The sequence below is a fragment of the Canis lupus genome, chromosome 5 (genome assembly GCF_048164855.1).
Source record: "Canis lupus baileyi chromosome 5, mCanLup2.hap1, whole genome shotgun sequence".
Lineage (NCBI taxonomy): Eukaryota > Metazoa > Chordata > Mammalia > Carnivora > Canidae > Canis > Canis lupus.
Window position 1 is genome coordinate 50,271,391 of NC_132842.1, and position 21,323 is coordinate 50,292,713.

Genomic DNA, 21,323 nt, shown 5'->3' on the forward strand with positions numbered 1-21,323 from the left:
TTTGATGATTTCTAATGTCTTTTTCCAGGGGTCTGAGATAGTAAAATACTGTCTTTGGAGAAGTCCTCTTGTTGTGTACTATGTTCTTGTCAAATTAATCAAATCAGTTTCCAGTATGGAAAAAAAAGTATGTGGGACAAAGCATATTTGCAGAAAGTGGTCCATTAAACCACAAGCCCACCAAAATTATATTTTATAAGCAGGATAAATGATGTCTCCTGTATAAATGCCCTACTATATTTTCTTTGTTCAAAGAGTGCACTTTGTTTTGTGAATAGTGGGCTCCCTTTATCTGAGACCCCTATCTATGAATAAAAGAAAGAAAACTATAACATGAAAATATTTATGAATGAGCTAGCCATTTATCAAATTGGTACCCTTATATGCCCTTTTTTGTGTAAGATCATTCCCCTAACTTGATGGCAAATATTTTATCAGCCTCTCACTAAGAAAACAATGCAAGTCTCTTGAAAACAAAAAACATAAATTTTACAGAAAAATTGAAGATTTCATTACGTTCATAAGAATGCTGTTGGAGAATTATTCAAATAAAGTAAGTAGTCCTTGGCAAAAGAGGCTATGCAAATTTCAACAGATTCTGATATGCTTGCAATAAATAAAGGAAAAACAAAAGGTAACTCAGTAAGAACCTTCAGTAGAATAATCTATGAATATGTCAATATAGGATGTTAAGGACTGATTTTTTTTTTACTATTTTACATCTATTTTACATACTCTTTTACATACTATTAAGGTAAAGAAAGTGAAGTTTATAAATGATTTTTTATTGTATAATCATGATTTTTTTACAAGATATATACAAAAAATACTAGTTAATTCTGTTTATTTCTAACATAAAATGGGTTGAATAAAATGTAAATATCGATACCTATAAAGCAAAATAAAATGTTATTATTTAAATTCTATTTTATGCCATAGTAAAAACTTTTGTGTTTTTCATAATTTAGTATATACCTGAGTACAGGTAACTATTGGCAGTTTTCCTCTTACATGTCAGACACTGACCTAAGTATTTCATGTATTATCTCCTATTATCTTTAGTATTCACTTTTACTACTATACAACACAACAAAAGTACCAGTATGTGTAGTTAGGAGTGTGTAAAAGAGATTCAGTAACTTCACAAAACTGACAATTATGCTTGGCCTATAATTCAAATACAGAATCACCTTTAATCTAGTTTTGATTTCTTTCCATTTTGGCAGACTGGGGTACATTCAATTTTTTACCAATTTGCAGAGAATTCTCTCTTTTTCTAAGATTCTATACTTCCTCTGTGTCTCCCAGGCTAGAGAAAAACACACCATAGTTTTAAAAAAAATCTGTTGATCAAATAATACCACATCTGAGAAATATAAGAATAATGATTTGTTATAGACTATTTATGGACAGAAACAGTTCTGTTCTTCAAAATATATTCATTATATTTTTAAGCGGAGGAAAGATAATTTCATGTTATTAAATAACATCAGTTATATTCATAATTGTATGTCCTATGTTCCCTAAGACCATACCTGTAAATCAATTTGATAGTTATTATTTCAGTATGGCAAAATAATCATCTTGAAGGTCAGTGGAAAAAATAATAAATTATCTTATATTCCTGGCTATCTCAAAATAACTAGTAAATGCCTTTCACTCAGCAAACTGGTAGAAATTGAGAAAATAATCTATAGAATAACTATTTTCAGATATTATTCAAAAGCAAGTACAAAAGTGGAATCACTGAAACAATGCAAACTAGTAAGTTAAGTCCCATAATCTCCCTGGCTCTCTTTCTGGGTGTACTTTGAAGAAGGTAGAAAGAAAGGGGATACTTAAACAGAATTCAGCCTTCTTATTTGAGAAGATGGAAATTGGAGTTTGTAGGAAATTGCATAAGGAATATTCATAAATATAAACTATATTCTTTGCCACAAAATAAGTCTAAATAAATTTAAAGGGAATTAACTAATATAGACTCTCTGACTTAACATACTTAAAATCAATAATAAATTAAAATGGCCTAATATTTGGAAATTAAAATAGCATATTTTAAAATACTATGGTTTATTAGAAAATATACTGAGCTCTATCATAATGATAAAAAGACATGCCAAAATTTATGTAATGCAGCCAAAAAAAGCACATAGAGGGAAAGTGATGACCTTATATACTTTTTCTTATGTACTATATTATATATCATGCCTCTATTTTAAAATTATTAAAATAAGAGCAAATTATAGCTAGGATCAGTAAAAAGGAAGAAAATGAAAATAACAGCAATCAATAAAGTAGAAAATGAATAAACACTAAAGAAAATCAATGACATCAAATCCTAGTCCTTTGCAAAGATTTTTAAAAACTAGAGTCTAACTAGATTGACCAAGAAAATAAAAAGGCCAGATACAAACTCTTAATATTAGTAACAAAGGGAGTTGTCATTAAAGTTATTATAATTATTAAAAGGTTAGTAATGGAATATTAAGAACATTACATAATGCTGACTACTTAGGTGAAATGAAATACTTTATTAAGACAAAAGACAAAAGAAAAAGGACAAAAGACATAATTTACTATAAACTATACCAAGAATTTTTTTGGTACCAAATATTAATAGCATGAAAGTTCACAAATCCAAAGTATAGAAAGTCAAAGAGAAATTTACAAAAACCACTAAATAGTAAAAAAATATATATGGAAGGATATTTTTAAAATATCCAACATATCCATATGTTGGCAAAATGTCTTCATGTGCTGCCACCAGCAAAGAACACTGCCGTTATATTACTTCTTTCTACAACTTCTTCTGAACTTCAAGGAGTTGCTCACGTTATTATGTCTGGATTTTTACAGAACCTAAGGCTTCTTTTATCCTGGTTAGCATTATGACACAGAGAGCCTGCTAGACACTCGCATATCAAAGAGTGGGAAGGCAAAACAGAAAACTAGACAATTTATTTAAATAGGCTGAGTGATCCAGATGAGACTGCATAATGAATCCTGATAAAACTAAATTAAGCGAACGTTTAAACTTAATAGAGACTGTTTTATTTGGAAAATCCTGACATACCTATTTTTAAAGTGTGATATACTTTTAATTGGCAAGTTCAATTGTACTTAAGATTGCAGATTTTGCAATGGTACATAAGGATGCAGATTTTGTTACATTTGAACTATATTTTTCTTTGTATGTTACGTATTTGCAAGTCGTCTATATAACATCTTAAGGGTGACAAGAGGTAATGACATTATTTGTATGTTCCATCTTCTATGGAATTTCATTTACCTAGGTAAGGCTTGCCCATTCCTAAACTACCACCTCTACCCCTGATTCTAACAGTTAAACAGAGAATTAGAAAAGCAATGTTTTTCTTTGCACAAATATAACAGGAATAAATTGGCCTACCAATGTGGGAGGTGTACTTTCCAAGGTCCCCAAAGAAAACATATGGCATCCTCAAATGGGTAGTTCAAAAGAGTCTAATAAAGCACTGTTTGCAAAGCTGTTGAAGGTATTCAGGGAACCCCATAGGGATGTTACAATTCCCAGAGTGTAGCAACAGCCAGTACACAACTAGATGTGACAATGGAAGGGGAAGCCACAGTCAATGGGATCCTCAAAAGGGTTTTAGCATATGTGAAGATCATCAGACAGGGGTTGTGTGCTTCTTTTATTTATTTTTTAATATTTTATTTATTTATTCATGAGAGACAGATTGAGAGAGAGAGAGAGAGAGAGAGGCAGAGACGCAGGCAGAGGGAGAAGCAGGCTCTATGCAGTGAGCCCAATGTGGGACTTGATCCCAGGACTCCAGGATCATGCCCTGGGCCGTAGGCAGGTGCCAAACCACTGAGCCTCTCAGGGATCCCCAGGTTGTGTGTTTCTAAAGAGAAATGTAATTACTTTCAAGTCATAGGTCCAGCAGGTAGGGAGACAGAGGAAGAAATACGCTTAACTCATCCTCCAGTTCTCCCTCATTTTCTGCTGGGCTTGTTTTGGCAAAAGCCAACCAAAACCCTGAGACAAAGGTTCTGGCACCTTTAGAAGGTGAGTGATAACTTCCATTAAAATCACCTCCTTTTTTTTTATTTTTTTATTTTTTTTATGTGTGAGTTTTGTATTTTTTTTTTCATTTTATTTTTTTTCATTTATTTTTTATTGGTATTCAATTTATAAAATCACCTCCTTAAGCACCCCTCAGTATAGAGATTAGCAGGGAATGGTCATGCAAATGCAAAATGGAGAATATGCAACAAAGTAGGAGGTGAGAAGAAAAGTTTCTTTTAGGACTTAATCTTTTTCTCAGAAACCTTACCTTGTAAATTTCTTAAATGTGTGTTTTAGTAGCAAACAGACCTGACTGGAATACCAACCCTTTCCCTAAGTGCTCTTTGACCTCAAAAAGTCATCTTCATGCTAAACCTAAGCTTGATCATCATTAAAACATAGGGAGTGATATTGATGTAGTGGGGCGGCAAATTATTACTCTTTCTCTCCTGTTTCAGTTGAAGCTTCAAAGACTAAACACGAAACAGTAAATGCCAGCTCTTCCCACATTCGGAAGCAAGGTGTGTAACCAAAAGAGTAGAACTTACAAAGAAGACTAATGAAGACAGGTTTTGTGACCTTCAGCTCTTCATTAACCTGGAGAACTTAACACATGACTACTAGAAGAGGGGAAGATTCTCCAGAGAGAAATGTTGGCGATCCCTGCACTCTTATCTTACCCTCCCAATGAAAAGGATGGACAGACATGCTTGTATGTCATGTTGTAGCAACTGAGAGAGAGTTTGAAAGAACCTACTCCCAGAACCTGATGTGGGCCACTGGGAGTTTAAGAAACAAAATCTGGGCAGCCTGGGTGGCTCAGCGGTTTGGCGCTGCCTTCAGCCCAAGGTGAGATCCTGGAGTCCCAGGATCAAGTCCCACATCGGGCTCCCTGCATGGAACCTGCTTTTCCCTGCCTGTATCTCTGTCTCTGTCTCTCTCTCTCTGTCTCTCATGAATAAATAAATAAAATCTTTTTTAAAAAAAGAGAGAAGATGCAACTAAAGTAACAAATCTCCTGATAGGAGTAATCTTAAAAAAAAAAAAAAAAGAAACAGAAAATCTGGCATGATAAATTATAGTTAGGTCATCAAGCTCTTCCTGTCATGTTCTAATATTTCCTGGATGAGTACATGTTCACTCTATCATTTAATACCTTTAATTTGCTGACAGTGATCATATCCCTTTCAAGTTTTATTATTTATTTATTTTTTTTTAATTTATTTTTTATTGGTGTTCAATTTACTAACATACAGAATAACCCCCAGTGCCCGTCACCCATTCACTCCCACCCCCCGCCCTCCTCCCCTTCCACCACCCCTAGTTCGTTTCCCAGAGTTAGCAGTCTTTACGTTCTGTCTCCCTTTCTGATATTTCCCACACATTTCTTCCCCCTTCCCTTATATTCCCTTTCACTATTATTTATATTCCCCAAATGAATGAGAACATATAATGTTTGTCCTTCTCCGACTGGCTTACTTCACTCAGCATAATACCCTCCAGTTCCATCCACGTTGAAGCAAATGGTGGGTATTTGTCATTTCTAATAGCTGAGTAATATTCCATTGTATACATAAACCACATCTTCTTTATCCATTCATCTTTCGATGGACACCGAGGCTCCTTCCACAGTTTGACTATCGTGGCCATTGCTGCTATAAACATCGGGGTGCAGGTGTCCCGGCGTTTCATTGCATTTGTATCTTTGGGGTAAATCCCCAACAGTGCAATTGCTGGGTCGTAGGGCAGGTATATTTTTAACTGTTTGAGGAACCTCCACACAGTTTTCCAGAGTGGCTGCACCAGTTCACATTCCCACCAACAGTGTAAGAGGGTTCCCTTTTCTCCGCATCCTCTCCAACATTTGTTGTTTCCTGCCTTGTTAATTTTCCCCATTCTCACTGGTGTGAGGTGGTATCTCATTGTGGTTTTGATTTGTATTTCCCTGATGGCAAGTGATGCAGAGCATTTTCTCATTTGCATGTTGGCCATGTCTATGTCTTCTTCTGTGAGATTTCTGTTCATGTCTTTTGCCCATTTCATGATTGGATTGTTTGTTTCTTTGGTGTTGAGTTTAAGAAGTTCTTTATAGATCTTGGAAACTAGCCCTTTATCTGATATGTCATTTGCAAATATCTTCTCCCATTCTGTAGGTTGTCTTTGAGTTTTGTTGACTGTATCCTTTGCTGTGCAAAAGCTTCTTATCTTGATGAAGTCCCAATAGTTCATTTTTGCTTTTGTTTCTTTTGCCTTCGTGGATGTATCTTGCAAGAAGTTACTGTGGCCGAGTTCAAAAAGGGTGTTGCCTGTGTTCTTCTCTAGGATTTTGATGGAATCTTGTCTCACATTTAGATCTTTCATCCATTTTGAGTTTATCTTTGTGTATGGTGAAAAAGAGTGGTCTAGTTTCATTCTTCTGCATGTGGATGTCCAATTTTCCCAGCACCATTTATTGAAGAGACTGTCTTTCTTCCAATGGATAGTCTTTCCTCCTTTATCGAATATTAGTTGACCATAAAGTTCAGGGTCCACTTCTGGATTCTCTATTCTGTTCCACTGATCTATGTGTCTGTTTTTGTGCCAGTACCACACTGTCTTGATGACCACAGCTTTGTAGTACAACCTGAAATCTGGCATTGTGATGCCCCCAGATATGGTTTTCTTTTTTAAAATTCCCCTGGCTATTCGGGGTCTTTTCTGATTCCACACAAATCTTAAAATAATTTGTTCTAACTCTCTGAAGAAAGTCCATGGTATTTTGATAGGGATTGCATTAAACGTGTATATTACCCTGGGTAACATTGACATTTTCACAATATTAATTCTGCCAATCCACGAGCATGGAATATTTTTCCATCTCTTTGTGTCTTCCTCAATTTCTTTCAGAAGTGTTCTATAGTTTTCAGGGTATAGATCCTTTACATCTTTGGTTAGGTTTATTCCTAGGTATCTTATGCTTTTGGGTGCAATTGTAAATGGGATTGACTCCTTAATTTCTCTTTCTTCAGTCTCATTGTTAGTGTATAGAAATGCCACTGACTTCTGGGCATTGATTTTGTATCCTGCCACGCTACCGAATTGCTGTATGAGTTCTAGCAATCTTGGGGTAGAGACTTTTGGGTTTTCTATGTAGAGTATCACGTCATCGGCGAAGAGGGAGAGTTTGACTTCTTCTTTGCCAATTTGAATGCCTTTAATGTCTTTTTGTTGTCTGATTGCTGAGGCTAGGACTTCCAGTACTATGTTGAATAGCAGTGGTGAGAGTGGACATCCCTGTCTTGTTCCTGATCTTAGGGGAAAGGCTCCCAGTGCTTCCCCATTGAGAATGATATTTGCTGTGGGCTTTTCATAGATGGCTTTTAAGATGTCGAGGAATGTTCCCTCTATCCCTACACTCTGAAGAGTTTTGACAGGAATGGATGCTGTATTTTGTCAAATGCTTTCTCTGCATCCAATGAGAGGATCATATGGTTCTTGGTTTTTCTCTTGCTGATATGATGAATCACATTGATTGTTTTACGGGTGTTGAACCAGCCTTGTGTCCCAGGGATAAATCCTACTTGGTCATGGTGAATAATTTTCTTAATGTACTGTTGGATCCTATTGGCCAGTATCTTGTTGAGAATTTTTGCATCCATGTTCATCAGGGATATTGGTCTGTAATTCTCCTTTTTGGTGGGGTCTTTGTCTGGTTTTGGAATTAAGGTGATGCTGGCCTCATAGAACAAATTTGGAAGTACTCCATCTCTTTCTATCTTTCCAAACAGCTTTAGGAGAATAGGTATGGTTTCTTCTTTAAACGTTTGATAAAATTCCCCTGGGAAGCCATCTGGCCCTGGACTCTTGTGTCTTGGGAGGTTTTTGATGACTGCTTCAATTTCCTCCCTGGTTATTGACCTGTTCAGGTTTTCTATTTCTTCCTGTTCCAGTTTTGGTAGTTTGTGGCTTTCCAGGAATGCGTCCATTTCTTCTAGATTGCCTAATTTATTGGCGTATAGCTGTTCATAATATGTTTTTAAAATCGTTTGTATTTCCTTGGTGTTGGTAGTGATCTCTCCTTTCTCATTCATGATTTTATTAATTTGAGTCTTCTCTCTCTTCTTTTTAATAAGGCTGGCTAATGGTTTATCTATCTTGTTAATTCTTTCAAAGAACCAACTCCTGGTTTTGTTGATCTGTTCCACAGTTCTTCTGGTCTCGATTTCGTTGAGTTCTGCTCGAATCTTTATTAACTCCCTTCTTCTCTTGGGTGTAGGATCTATTTGCTGTTTTTTCTCTAGCTCCTTTATGTGTAAGGTTAGCTTTTGTATTTGAGTTCTTTCCAGTTTTTGAATGGATGCTTGTATTGCGATGTACTTCCCCCTTAGGACTGCTTTTGCTGCATCCCAAAGATTTTGAACGGTTGTATCTTCATTCTCATTAGTTTCCATGAATCTTTTTAATTCTTCCTTAATTTCCTGGTTGACCCTTTTATCTTTTAGCAGGATGGTCCTTAACCTCCACGTGTTTGAGGTCCTTCCAAACTTCTTGTTGTGATTTAGTTCTAATTTCAAGGCATTATGGTCTGAGAATATGCAGGGGACAATCCCAATCTTTTGGTATCGCTTCAGACCCGATTTGTGACCCAATATGTGGTCTATTCTGGAGAAAGTTCCATGTGTGCTTGAGAAGAATGTGTATTCAGTTGAGTTTGGATGTAAAGTTCTGTAGATATCTGTGAAATCCATCTGGTCCAGTTTATCATTTAAAGCTCTCGTTTCTTTGGAGATGTTGTGCTTAGAAGACCTATCGAGTATAGAAAGAGCTAGATTGAAGTCACCAAGTAGAAGTGTATTATTATCTAAGTATTTCTTCACTTTGGTTAATAATTGATTTATATATTTGGCAGCTCCCACATTCGGGGCATATATATTGAGGATTGTTAAGTCCTCTTGTTGAATAGATCCTTGAAGTATGATATAGTGTCCCTCTTCATCTCTCACTACAGTCTTTGGGGTAAATTTTAGTTTATCTGATATAAGGATGGCTACCCCTGCTTTCTTTTGAGGACCATTCGAATGGTAAATGGTTCTCCAACCTTTTATTTTCAGGCTGTAGGTGTCCTTCTGTCTAAAATGAGTCTCTTGTAGACAGCAAATAGATGGGTCCTGCTTTTTTATCCAGTCTGAAACCCTGCGCCTTTTGATGGGGTCATTAAGCCCGTTCACATTCAGAGCTACTATTGAGAGATATGTGTTTAGTGTCATCATGATATCTATTCAGTCCTTGTTTTTGTGGATTGTTCCACTGAATTTCTTCTTAAAGGGGAATTTTAAGAGTCCCCCTTAAAATTTCTTGCAGAGCTGGTTTGGAGGTCACATATTCTTTTAGTTGCTGCCTGTCTTGGAAGCTCTTTATCTCTCCTTCCATTTTGAATGAGCGCCTTGCTGGATAAAGTATTCTTGGTTGCATGTTCTTTTCATTTAGGACCCTGAATATATCCTGCCAGCCCTTTCTGGCCTGCCAGGTCTCTGTGGAGAGGTCTGCTGTTACCCTAATACTCCTCCCCCATAAAAGTCAGGGATTTCTTGTCTCTTGCTGCTTTAAGGATCTTCTCTTTATCTTTGGAATTTGCAAGCTTCACTATTAAATGTCGAGGTGTTGAATGGTTTTTATTGATTTTAGGGGGGGATCTCTCTATTTCCTGGATCTGAATGCCTGTTTCCCTTCCCAGGTTAGGAAAGTTTTCAGCTAGAATTTGTTCAAATACATATTCTGGCCCTCTGTCCCTTTCGGCGCCCTCGGGAACCCCAATTAAATGTAGGTTTTTCTTTCTCAGGCTGTCGTTTATTTCCCTTAATCTATCCTCATGGTCTTTTAATTGTTTGTCTCTTTTTTCCTCAGTTTCCCTCTTTGCTATCAACTTGTCTTCTATGTCACTCACTCGTTCTTCCACCTCGTTAACCCTCGTCGTTAGGACTTCTAGTTTGGATTGCATCTCATTCAATTGATTTTTAATTTCTGCCTGATTAGCTCTAAATTCTGCAGTCATGAAGTCTCTTGAGTCCTTTATACTTTTTTCTAGAGCCACCAGTAGGTGTATAATAATGCTTCTGAATTGGCTTTCTGACATTGAATTGTAATCCAGATTTTGTAACTCTGTGGGAGAGAGGACTGTTTCTGATTCTTTCTTTTGAGGTGAGGTTTTCCTTCTAGTCATTTTGCTCAGTGCAGAGTGGCCAAAAGCAAGTTGTATTGGGAATAAGAGAAAAAGAGAGGAAAGAAAGAAGGAAAGAAAAGAGAAAGAGAAAAAAAAGGGAAGAAAAAAAAAACGAAAAAAAAAAGAGAGAAGAAAAAGAGAAAGAAAAAGAAAGGAGAAAAAAAAGGGGGTGGGGGAAGGAAACAAATCAAAAAGCAAAACAAAACAAAACAAAACAAACAAACAAAAAAAAAAAAAAAAAAAAGAACCACCGGGGAGTATCTTCTGATTCTGTGTATTTTAAGTCCCTTGGCTTCTCCTGGAAGTTGTCCGTCTAGCTGGTCTTCTGGGGGAGGGGCCTGCTGTGCTGATTTTCAGGTGTTAGCAGTTGGGGGAGCTGCTGTGCCCCTGCCTGGTGCAGGGCTCAGTGGGGGTTGTTTACCTCGTGAGGCCGCAGGAGGAACAGCCCCAGTGGCGGGGCCAGCTCTGGGAACCTGGATTCAGCTCCGGCAGGAACTCCCGAGCTCTCCGTCTGCAGGGCCTGGAGGCTCCGGGGCGGGGCCGCTGATCTGCTCAGCTGGGGCAGGAGCGTCCTCGCTGTCCTGGGCCCTCCCGGCCTCTGCCTGTCCCGGGGGAGGCGGGATCCTGGGCTGTGTCCCGGCGCCCTGTGCTCCGGAGCCTGCACTGGTGGATTCGCGCTCCCGGCCGCGCAGCCCCCTCCGCGGAGCCGCCGCCCGAGTCCCCCGAGCTGCTCCTGGAATCGCGCAGGCCCCTCTGCACGGAGCCTCTTCCTCTGCCCGAGCCCCGCCGAGCTGCTCCGGTCCCGCCGCCCGCGCTGCAGCCCTTAGGGAGCTCGGCGCACTCTCCCGGGGCGCAGGTGTCTGTTAGTGTCCCCGGGAGCCCGAGGGCATCCCCGCCCTCCTGGGTCCTGCTCCAACTCCCCGCGAGCCCCTTTCCGCCCGGGAAGGTTGGTGCAGCTCCTACTCCTCCGGGACGGGGCTCTCCTGTCCTGGGGACACTCGCCCCGGCCTCAGCCCGGCTCTCGCGGGGCCCCTCCCCCTTGGAGGCCTTTGTTTCTTTATTTCTTTTTCCCCGTCTTCCTACCTTGATAGAAGCGCGAACTCTTCTCACTTTTGCATTCCAGCTGGTCTCTCTTTAATTCTCAGGCCGAATTCATAGATTTTCAGGATGATTGGAAGGTTTTCTAGGTAATTTGGTGGAGACAGGTGATTTGGAGACCCTACTCTTACGCCATCTTGCTCCTCCCCCCAAGTTTTATCATTTTTGATGATGGCTCCTCATGTGTCTACTCTTTCTTTAAGTGTATTCTTCTCATCCCTTTTACCTTCCTTACTGCTCTTTTCTGCATTGTCCCTAGCACTGCTCTAATTTTCTTGAGGCATGAAGACTAGAAAAAAGCAATGGAATACTAATCTTCCCCTCATTCACCACCTCCCTTCCACACAAACAACACACATATCCAACAAATTAGGTTGCCCCAGCTGGCATCTACAATTTGTGTGTATTCAGAATGTCTACATAGGTGCTAAAGAACATGCCTAGCACTAGAAATAAATGAAAAGTAAATGAAGAAATAAAACATGATGAACAACCAACTGGGGGGTCCTAGAAACCCAAAGCCCCTCTGCTTCTTCAATTTTCCCGAGTTCACAAGTAGACATCATCTCCAACTGCTATTCCACCTCTGTTTTACTCTGCTTTTAACATTTTCAGACATGTTAGAAACTACTAATAGGATGATATGTCATCTTTGTGACACAAACATGAAAACATAAAAGGGCAACAAATCTTCAGTGACTGATAGAGAAGGAAACATGGTAGTTCAGGGGTTGTTAAATGTCATCTTAGTTTGTTACTATGAAGTCTAATGGATTGGGGATTCCTGGAGTGAAATCTTTCAGTATTAGTAAACCCATCGACGTTCTGCTTGGCTGCCAATTTTTCTAACTGATATTATACTGATCTATTTTTTTTTTTTTTAGAAATTTAAGAGATATTCACATCCAGGATCACTGAATAACCACCAGCCCTGTATTTTCAGAGACTGGCTGGTACTTAACAAAAACCACAATGAATTATTTCATTACATGCATGACCAAATCATGTAACAGGACAGTCCCCAAAAAGATAGTAATAGAAATGCTTACATTTTAATCATTTAATCGTAATTTAAATGGCTATAGTTTATGTTATCTTCTGCAGATGAAAAACTACCACTGATTATGTACGAGGGTTCTCTGTCTTGTTAACTAAACTCCCTAGAAAATTTGAGTGGTTTCACCATGCAACTCTGCCGCTGCTCCCCCTCAGGCATTCTCCATGTCCCTTAGCATGGGGTAAGTAACTAATAATGACATCTCATGAAGGACGACAACACAGTAATCGGAAGAATTTGTTAAGGAAGTATTTGCCAAAAGATAGCTCTCAACTGTTGAGGTTTGTAAAATTCCACTTAAAACACAAATGAAACATTTGATTTAGAGATCCGTGTCACTCAATTTGGGATCCTTATTAATGATTCTGGCAAATCAAAGTGTCAAATAAGAACTGATTTAGTAAGCAAGTGGATTATTCTAACCTAATGACACCCACACCTCTTTGTCATAATGTTAGAAGGTGAATGGAATGAAGAACAAAATTCAAATAGTTTCTACAAAGCTTAGAACTAGAAATACATCCTTAGCTCCTAATGTAAGAGCCCCAGTGCCTGCTACTAATTATATAGGAAAATACTATATAGCCATAGATTAGTAGTGAATGAACTCAAAAGATAGAAATAAATGATATGCAAAATATGTCACACAAAGTTGATTGTGATTATTTGATTTTGAGGGGAAAAAAAGATGTACAGAGGATGGTATTTTATGAAAATAACCAAAACAAGACCTCCGATCCCCCACACATGCTTCTGAACTGGGACCATGCCATTCACTATTCAAGACATGGATTCTAATTCCATCCCTTCAATGTGGGCTGTCTCAGTAATTTGGATTTAATACATTTAGATAGAATTAATGTTCTGGATTTTTTTTTAAACATTCCTTTGCAGAGCACTCTATCAGACTTGACCTTGATATGAAACATCTAAGTCACATGAAAACAATCTGTGTAGGCCCTTCCATCGACAACCATAGGTGAGTTCCCAGCTGAAAGCTAGCATCAATTTCCTGCCTTATGGAGGTACCATTTTTTACATCCATCCCATGTAAATCTTCAGAAACTGTGGCCTAAAAAATATCTTACTGCAACTACATGAACTATCTCAAACAAGAACCACTCAGGTGATCTTCGTCCATACAGAGAACCATGAGAAAAAATAACATGTTATTATTGCTACTAAATTTTGGAATGGTTTTTATAACAATAAATAACAGAAACTTTTAATTAAAGAACTGGTATTTTTTCATTTCCTGTTTTTTTTTAAACAGTGTTCCCTACGGTAATACTGCTTTCATCTTAAGAGTATCTAAATTATATATTTCTAATATCCTAATCAGAACTCATGTTTACATATTCTAGAAGGTAATTTTGTTGATCTAATACATACTTATTTCTCAGGTATTTAAATTCCTATGAAAGAAATTTGTTTCCACATAGCTCAAAGGCAGGAACTGAAAACTCATTTATAGTGTTATTTTTAAAAAGCTACTTCTGTGAATTGTTTTTAGCCTATGTTAATGGTATGATTCTTTCCTACATATCACCTAAGAAAAGTGTAATAAAGGGATCTTAATATTATTTCTTGACATTTCAAATATGGATAATAATCTAACATTTTCAAAGGTAACTATTATCATGTGATGGATATTTCAATTGTTTCTGTTCAGGTGATACCAAAAATTGATTTCTGATTTCACTTAAAAAAGGAACAATATCTCATTTTCCCTGAGTGTTGATGCATACACTTATTTCCAGAAATATTATACAGTATATACTCTTTCCAAAGGTCTGTGATAAAAGGAGCAAGTAACTATTTCCTCATTAATTCTAACAATAGATACTGCTTTCTTGAGCTTCAATTTCTTTCTAACAATAGATATTGCTTTCTTGAACTTTACTTTCTTTACAGTTTTATTTGGATTTTTGTAATTCTGTAATTAATAGGACGAATGAACATTTAAGTGTCTTTTGGTCATTTGTGTGTGTTTTGTGGTTGTGGGATTTCACATTACATTCTATTAACATTTACTGATTTCAAACTAGTTTCCAGGTTTTGAAATTTGTATTTATGTGTTTATTTCAAAAACCAGATACAAGAGAAAATCACAAAGAAAAACCATAATTTTTCTACTCAAGAATATAATCCTACTATGTGATATGTGATGACTTTTGATGTGTCAACTTAGAGAGAACTAAGTCTCAGAACCCCCTTATATTACATTCCCAGTTGGAGTGGGTCTAGAGGATATTTCCTTTCAGTAGAGTTGGGAAATGAAAGAGAGATGAGACCATTGTAGTACATATACACACCTCCTCTCATTTATTCCATCAAACACTACTCTAGGGGTTCCGGTGAGGGATTTTGAAGTTTTGATTAAAGCCTCTACACAATATACTGTAACTTAAAAGGGCTGGGTGGCACTGTTGGAGGCACTTCCACTTTAGTTTAGGCCTTTCCCAAAAGGAAACATTTCCTCTACTGGACAACAAGCCTCAGATTGTGCCTGGGGCTCTGGGTGAGTATCATCTTTTTCTTTCTGGCCTACTTATAGACATTAGACCTGTTATCTAGCCTCCATTAACTGCATAAATTAACTCCTTTCAACAAATCCTTTATTGGAAGGAGAAACAATTTGCTATTCCTGGAATAGACATTTACTCCAGATATAGACATGCTGTCTGTGCCTGTAATGTTTCTGCCCAAACTACCACCCAGGAGCTTACATAATGCTTTATCCACTCCCATGTTATTTCACTTCTCTGGATCAACCATGACTTCACTGAGCAAAAAGCATAGGGAAGTGGAATTACTGTAGATTAAAAGAAGAGAGATTGAAGAAGAAGAGAGATTGAAAGACTCTCAGAGCCTGTTTCTCCACATAAATGTAATGTTTAAAACATATCTTTAATTTTATTTCCTTCAGGTACTGTCTGTTGTTTCACAGGTACTCATATAAGGAAAAAGACTACAACAATTAAAATACAAAACTAGGCAAGAAAGTTAATACATACTGGCCTTGTAAAAGCAAATCAGGGCAAATTCAAAGTTGGAAAGCATGGCAAAAAAGCTTTCAAAGTCAGAAAATGCCACAAACATCACAAGATAACAAAATATAAATACGTTTTATTACTTAGCTGCCTAATACTTTTATTCTTCTAGTTCTGGCTGTTTACTTTTTGATTAGCTCTTCATCTGACAAAAATTTTTACATGTCATGGAAAAAAATTTTAAAGTAATTAAATCTTTCTCTGGGGGAGTTAAACACTTTTTTTTAATTATTGAAATTTACAGTGTGTATTTCAGCTTTATGACTTATCACTGCTCAGGTCATGTGATGCTAAGATTGTTGTAAAATTTGGGAAAATCTCTATATACAAGATATAAGGTCTTAGGACCCTTAACATTTCTTAAAAATTTCTTAAATATACTTTCAATCAACAATATGTCTACTTTTATCTCCATGCCTTCTCCAAAGAGTCATATTATGAGTGTTACACTACAAAAAACTAGTCTCTTATTAAACGGTGTTCAATAAAATCACCCTAAAAAGTCATTATGAAAATATTTAGAACTAATAGAAGTCAAAGAATTCATTGGAATGAAGCTGCTGCAAACCATCTTTACACCCTCTCTTATCTATAAAAATTATGCGGTTCTAAACTATTTCTTTTATTTTCCTTCATTTTATGCGTGCCCTGTTTTTGAGGAATCTGATTTTTAAAAATCTTGATTCTTTCTCTTGTTTTCTTATCTAATTTCCTTCGCAGTTTCAATTCTTTCTCTTATCCTCATGATTCCTACCATGTGACTTTTGGCTTTGCTTCTCTTTTTGGGTTTTACTTTACCAGATAAATGTTGTTCAATATGTAAATTCTGTGATGACAAAAAATTCTGGAAAAGCATATATACAGTTTTGGGAATGCTTTTAATGTCAAGTTGGTTACAGAGCTATGTTTTTCAGAATCTCCTTCTCTGTCTTCAACATTTGACATGGCCACGAGGGAAGGTAGGCAAAATTCAGGAGTAATAAAGGATTATTGGTCATTATTATCTGAGGTCATCATTGCTCAGAATCAGTGAAAGACAGATAGAGGTAACAGGCAGGCTCCAGTTTATCATTTCTCTTCTGGACTTTGAGCCCACCTCTCCCTACATGTGATCCTGTTGCCCAACCCCAAGCTCACTGCCTGATGCTTCACTGGGAACTTAGAGTAGTGAAAGTCACAAAAAACTCAAAACTTTGGGGCACCTGGGTGGCTCAGTGGTTAAGTGTCTGCCTTTGGCTCAGGTCATGGTCCTGGGGTCCTGGGATGGAGTCCCGTATCAGGATCCCTGTGGGGAGCTTGCTTCTCCCTCTGCCTATGTCTCTACATTTCTCTGTCTCTCATGAATGGATGAATGAAATCTTAAAAACAAAACAAAACAAAAACCCGCCTCAAAACCTTTCCATCAGCCTCTAAATCAGCATCCTTAAGAATCCCACCCCAGCAGCTCCATGTGCTTCATTTTCAATTTTGTTCACCTGTGCCAACACTGGGAGGTAACATTTTTCTCATCTTTCAATATTCAGTTTCGGATGATTTTTTCACCAGCATCTCCAAAAATTAGGCAAATTCTAATTCCTATCATAAATTCCTTATTCCACAAAATAGTTGGTTCCCCTTCCCTGACTGAATCATTACCAGCATACAAAATTAACCAGAAATTATCACACAAGAGAGGTCAAATGTATTTTAAAATTGCTGCTCTATTATTCTGAGCTAATACTTTTGTAATCAGATTCCTCTTCCCCTACATACAATACATTGATGTATTGATGGACATGCGCAGAAGCTTTGCCTTGGAAACCCTGGCAAGACAACTTACTGCTTAAATAGGGGTGGAAGTGACCATCACCACTCTAGATATATGCCATAAAGCCAAATGTAAAGTGTTCTCAAATCAACAATTCTTTGCAATGCTCTTAAGGCTTAATGATTTAAAATCACTATTATATATATGTACATATTATAAAGCATCTCTTACTGTTTCTAGTTAATTTTATGATTTCATGTGTTTAGTGTCCAGTACTTCCTTGCATTTAGTGATTTTTGTTTTGTTTTGTTTTGTTTAGCTTCTTTATTTTTCATTTTGTTTTAGATCTCCTGTACTTGCATTGAGGGAGAATGAAATTTCATTGTTATTCCTATAGTAGTGGAATAAAATTCTCCTAGCCCACTCTTTACCAATTAAGTCACTCTTTAAGTACAGACTTCATGTAGGGTTTCTGTAATTGCTTCTTATATTCTACAGACACCTAACCTCCTCTCCCATCCCTGGGTGAGTATTCCTACTTGCTAAGACCCTGGTTACCAACACTATTCACCACTACACCTATCACCACCCTGTAGCAGAAGATTTAGTGTCATTTTTTAATTGACTGCTATGATGTTTAGCTCCTTCTAGTTTCTGAGACCTGGTCACTTTTCTCTCTCTTTTTTCTTTTTTCAGTGAGTCCAGCAATATATTGAAAAGAATTTAATTATTTTTTCTAACCAACATTTCCATGAAATTGTACTGAAGAATTTCAAGATACCCAGGCTGCTGTACTCTTAGAACCAATAGTCAGTGAACCCCAGTTTAAACATGTCCACATGCACAGTAACTGACTGGATATACATAGGACTGTGCTAGATGCTGCACCAGAATGGCATCTGGTAAGTTAATGGTTTCCGGAGTACTGTGTACAAAACAGATCTTCAATGAATGTGTACTGAATAATGTTTGCTGAAGATCATTAAGAGCAGTAAATTCACCTTTATTATTTTTTTTTAATTTTTTTTTTTTTAAATTCACCTTTAGAGGCCAAGGTGAAGTACACTTCAGTGCAATTGGGCAAGTTCAAGATATTAAGTGAATATATACCAGGAAGATACACCCTGGGAGTTACACATTGAAAAGGTGAAGAAAATGATGATCTAGAACTGATGCTCCAAATTAGCCAATCGGGTGTTCATACTAGAAGTTGTTTCTTTCAAGCAGCAAAGTACTACTACCAACTTTCAGATCAAAGAGGAATCTGTAGACTCCCTGAAGCTACAATTCTTAGTTCATTTACAAATGAGTGGCTTCTACTACATATCTATCTATCTATCTATCTATCTATCTATCTATCTATCCATCTACCTACCTACCTACCTACCTATGATAGTGTGCACACTCCGTGGCACAGGGGAGGAACAGAGCAGGAGGAGCAGAGAGGGATCAAAGGGGATAGAATATCTAGCTGACTCCACACTGAGCATGGGGCTGGATGCTGGGCTCCATTCTAGGACTTTAAGATCATGACTTGAGCCAAAAGCAAGAGTTGGAAGCTTAACTGACAGAGCCACCCAGGTACCACCATGCATATCCATTTTAATATCTGTCAAGCTGTGTATTATTATTTGATGTTACTTACTCAAATTTTACTACTATTCCTATGTAGGCACAAAGAAAAAAGAAATGATTAAGACTGAAAAGGACTGTTGGGGGTATTACCTTTGCTCTTTGTGACCCTTACTATGATCTGTTTTGTATACATATTCCCAGAATGCAGAGGAAAAGGAGGTGAACTACCAGGGAGGGAACTTGAGCTAGGCATTGAAGAAGTGATACCCACTGCCGGTTGGAAAACCATTCCCAGTAGTGGAAAGATCTGGGAATGAAATGTAAGGAAATGAAAGAAGGTGTAAGAGAAGGAAGATACTGGTCCTGCAACTATAGATTTGGTATGTCGGAAGAAGGTATGTTTTGGGGAGTGAAGCTGGAAGAACTCTAAAGGATTTTAGCTAGTGAAACAATATGATAACATTTTGATGTGTAATAAATCCCACTCTTGTGGCGCTGTGAAAAATAGATTAGGAGTGTGGCAGGCCTGAGACATGAGGTACAGAGATTTATAGTTCAAGTGACAAATGATAAGAAGCTAAGCAAAGGCAGCCTCCTGGAGGTTGAATAGGAGGGAAAAATTGCAAAGATTTTGAAGAGATTGAATATGAATAGTGAAGGATATGAAAGAATGATGCCCGCAGACAGAATGAATAGAAAGGTTCTTAAATGAAATGCAATAGCTGGTGTGCACAGATGGGGGAGAAAACAACGAAGACTGGTTTTTATCGTTTTTTAAATTTATTTTTCTTAAGATGTTTTTTTAAATAAATTTATTTTTTATTGGTGTTCAATTTGCCAATATATAGAATAACACCCAGTGCTCATCCCATCAAGTGCCCACCTCAGTGCCCGTCACCCAGTCACCCCCACTCCCCACCCACCTCCCCTTCCACCACCCCTAGTTCGTTTCCCAGAGATAGGAGTCTTTCATGTTCTGTTAGAAGCTGACACAAGAATTTAGGACTCAGGAGGTCACCGCTATCGACATAATGTTGTTTCTGTGAAAGGTTTTCTAATTTACAAAGGATAACGATGTATTAGTAGGCAGGAGAACTGTGGTTTAATATAAGGAGATGAGCAGCCTAAGCCCAGGAAGGGCTAAGATGTTTCTTTAAGTTTATGGTAGTTACATTCTCTTTCATTTCAATATTCATAGTTAGAAAGCTAATAGGATTTCTACAAGGGTGATATCTCAGCAGATGAAAGTGCAGTTGACATTAAAACATTAATCCAATAAACTAGAAACAACAGACTGTGAAAAAAAAAACAGAAATGAAAAAAGACGTTAAGGACCTAAAGGTAACTTTTTTCAAAGGGCAGATGAAAGCAATGAAGTTCGACTGTGAAATAGTAAGGATTAAAAAACAAAAGCAAAAACAAAAAAACACACTCAGCAAGCAGGGTCTCAAAATGAACGATAGCCAGCAGTTGTGATTCTCCCCCAAGGCACAAAGTGTATTCTTTGGCCAGACTGTGGAATAAAAGTCATTGAAATAAGAATAACTTGTCACGTATTTTAGCTATATGATGTTTATGACTTGTGTCTTAAAAACAATCCCTCCATCTCTCCCAAAAATGTTCCTTAAATAATCCTGTATCTTTCTCAGTGCATACACTTTTTTTATCCCTAAGTGAAAAAGCAGTGTTTCAAGAATCTTAAAATTAAATGCATTTACTGTTTAATTCTTGTACTGAGTTCAGCAATTCATTTTCATGACAAAAGTGGTCAGAAAAAAATTGGTGTGATAGGAATTTAATTTGAATGAAATGCTGAGTAATACTTCCTTTTTAAAGCTTAATGTAAACAACTTCACACTGCACTATTTGGTTTAGTTTTTTATCTTTTCCAAACCTGTTATTTCCAAAGAAACATTCAGTGAGGGAGCAACAGTTAAAACAAATGCAAAATGTACAGTCTACTATAAACATGAAGAGAAGTATTAGGCAGAAGTTATTGAAAAGTCACAGATCCTTGGCCTTGTGGTTTTATTTTTTATAATTATTCATTAAATGTTATTTGACTATTAATGTTTTCAGAATGTTATAATTTTAAAACCAATTGAATAAGCATAATTTTTTTACAAGTAGTGTTAATGTTTATTTATTTTTAAGGTTTTATTTATTTATTCATGAGAGACACAGAGAGAGAGAGGCAGAAACACAGGCAGAAGGAGAAGCAGGCTCCATGCAGGAAGCCCGCCCGATATGGGACTCGATCCCAGGACTCCAGGATCACGCCCTGAGCCGAAGGCAAATGCTCAACCGCTGAGGCAAGAGGGTGTTAATGTTTAAACTTTGGTGGTAATACTTTTGTCTTAAGTAATGATTTGTCTTAAAATTAAGGTCACTTAGGTTAAAATAATTGTTTTCTTGTTGATGAGAAGCAAACTGGTGCAACCACTCTGGAAACAGTGTGGAGGTTCCTCAAAAAGTTAAAAAATAGAACCACCCTATGATCCAGCAATTGTACTACTAGGCATTTACCCAAAAGATACAGAAAT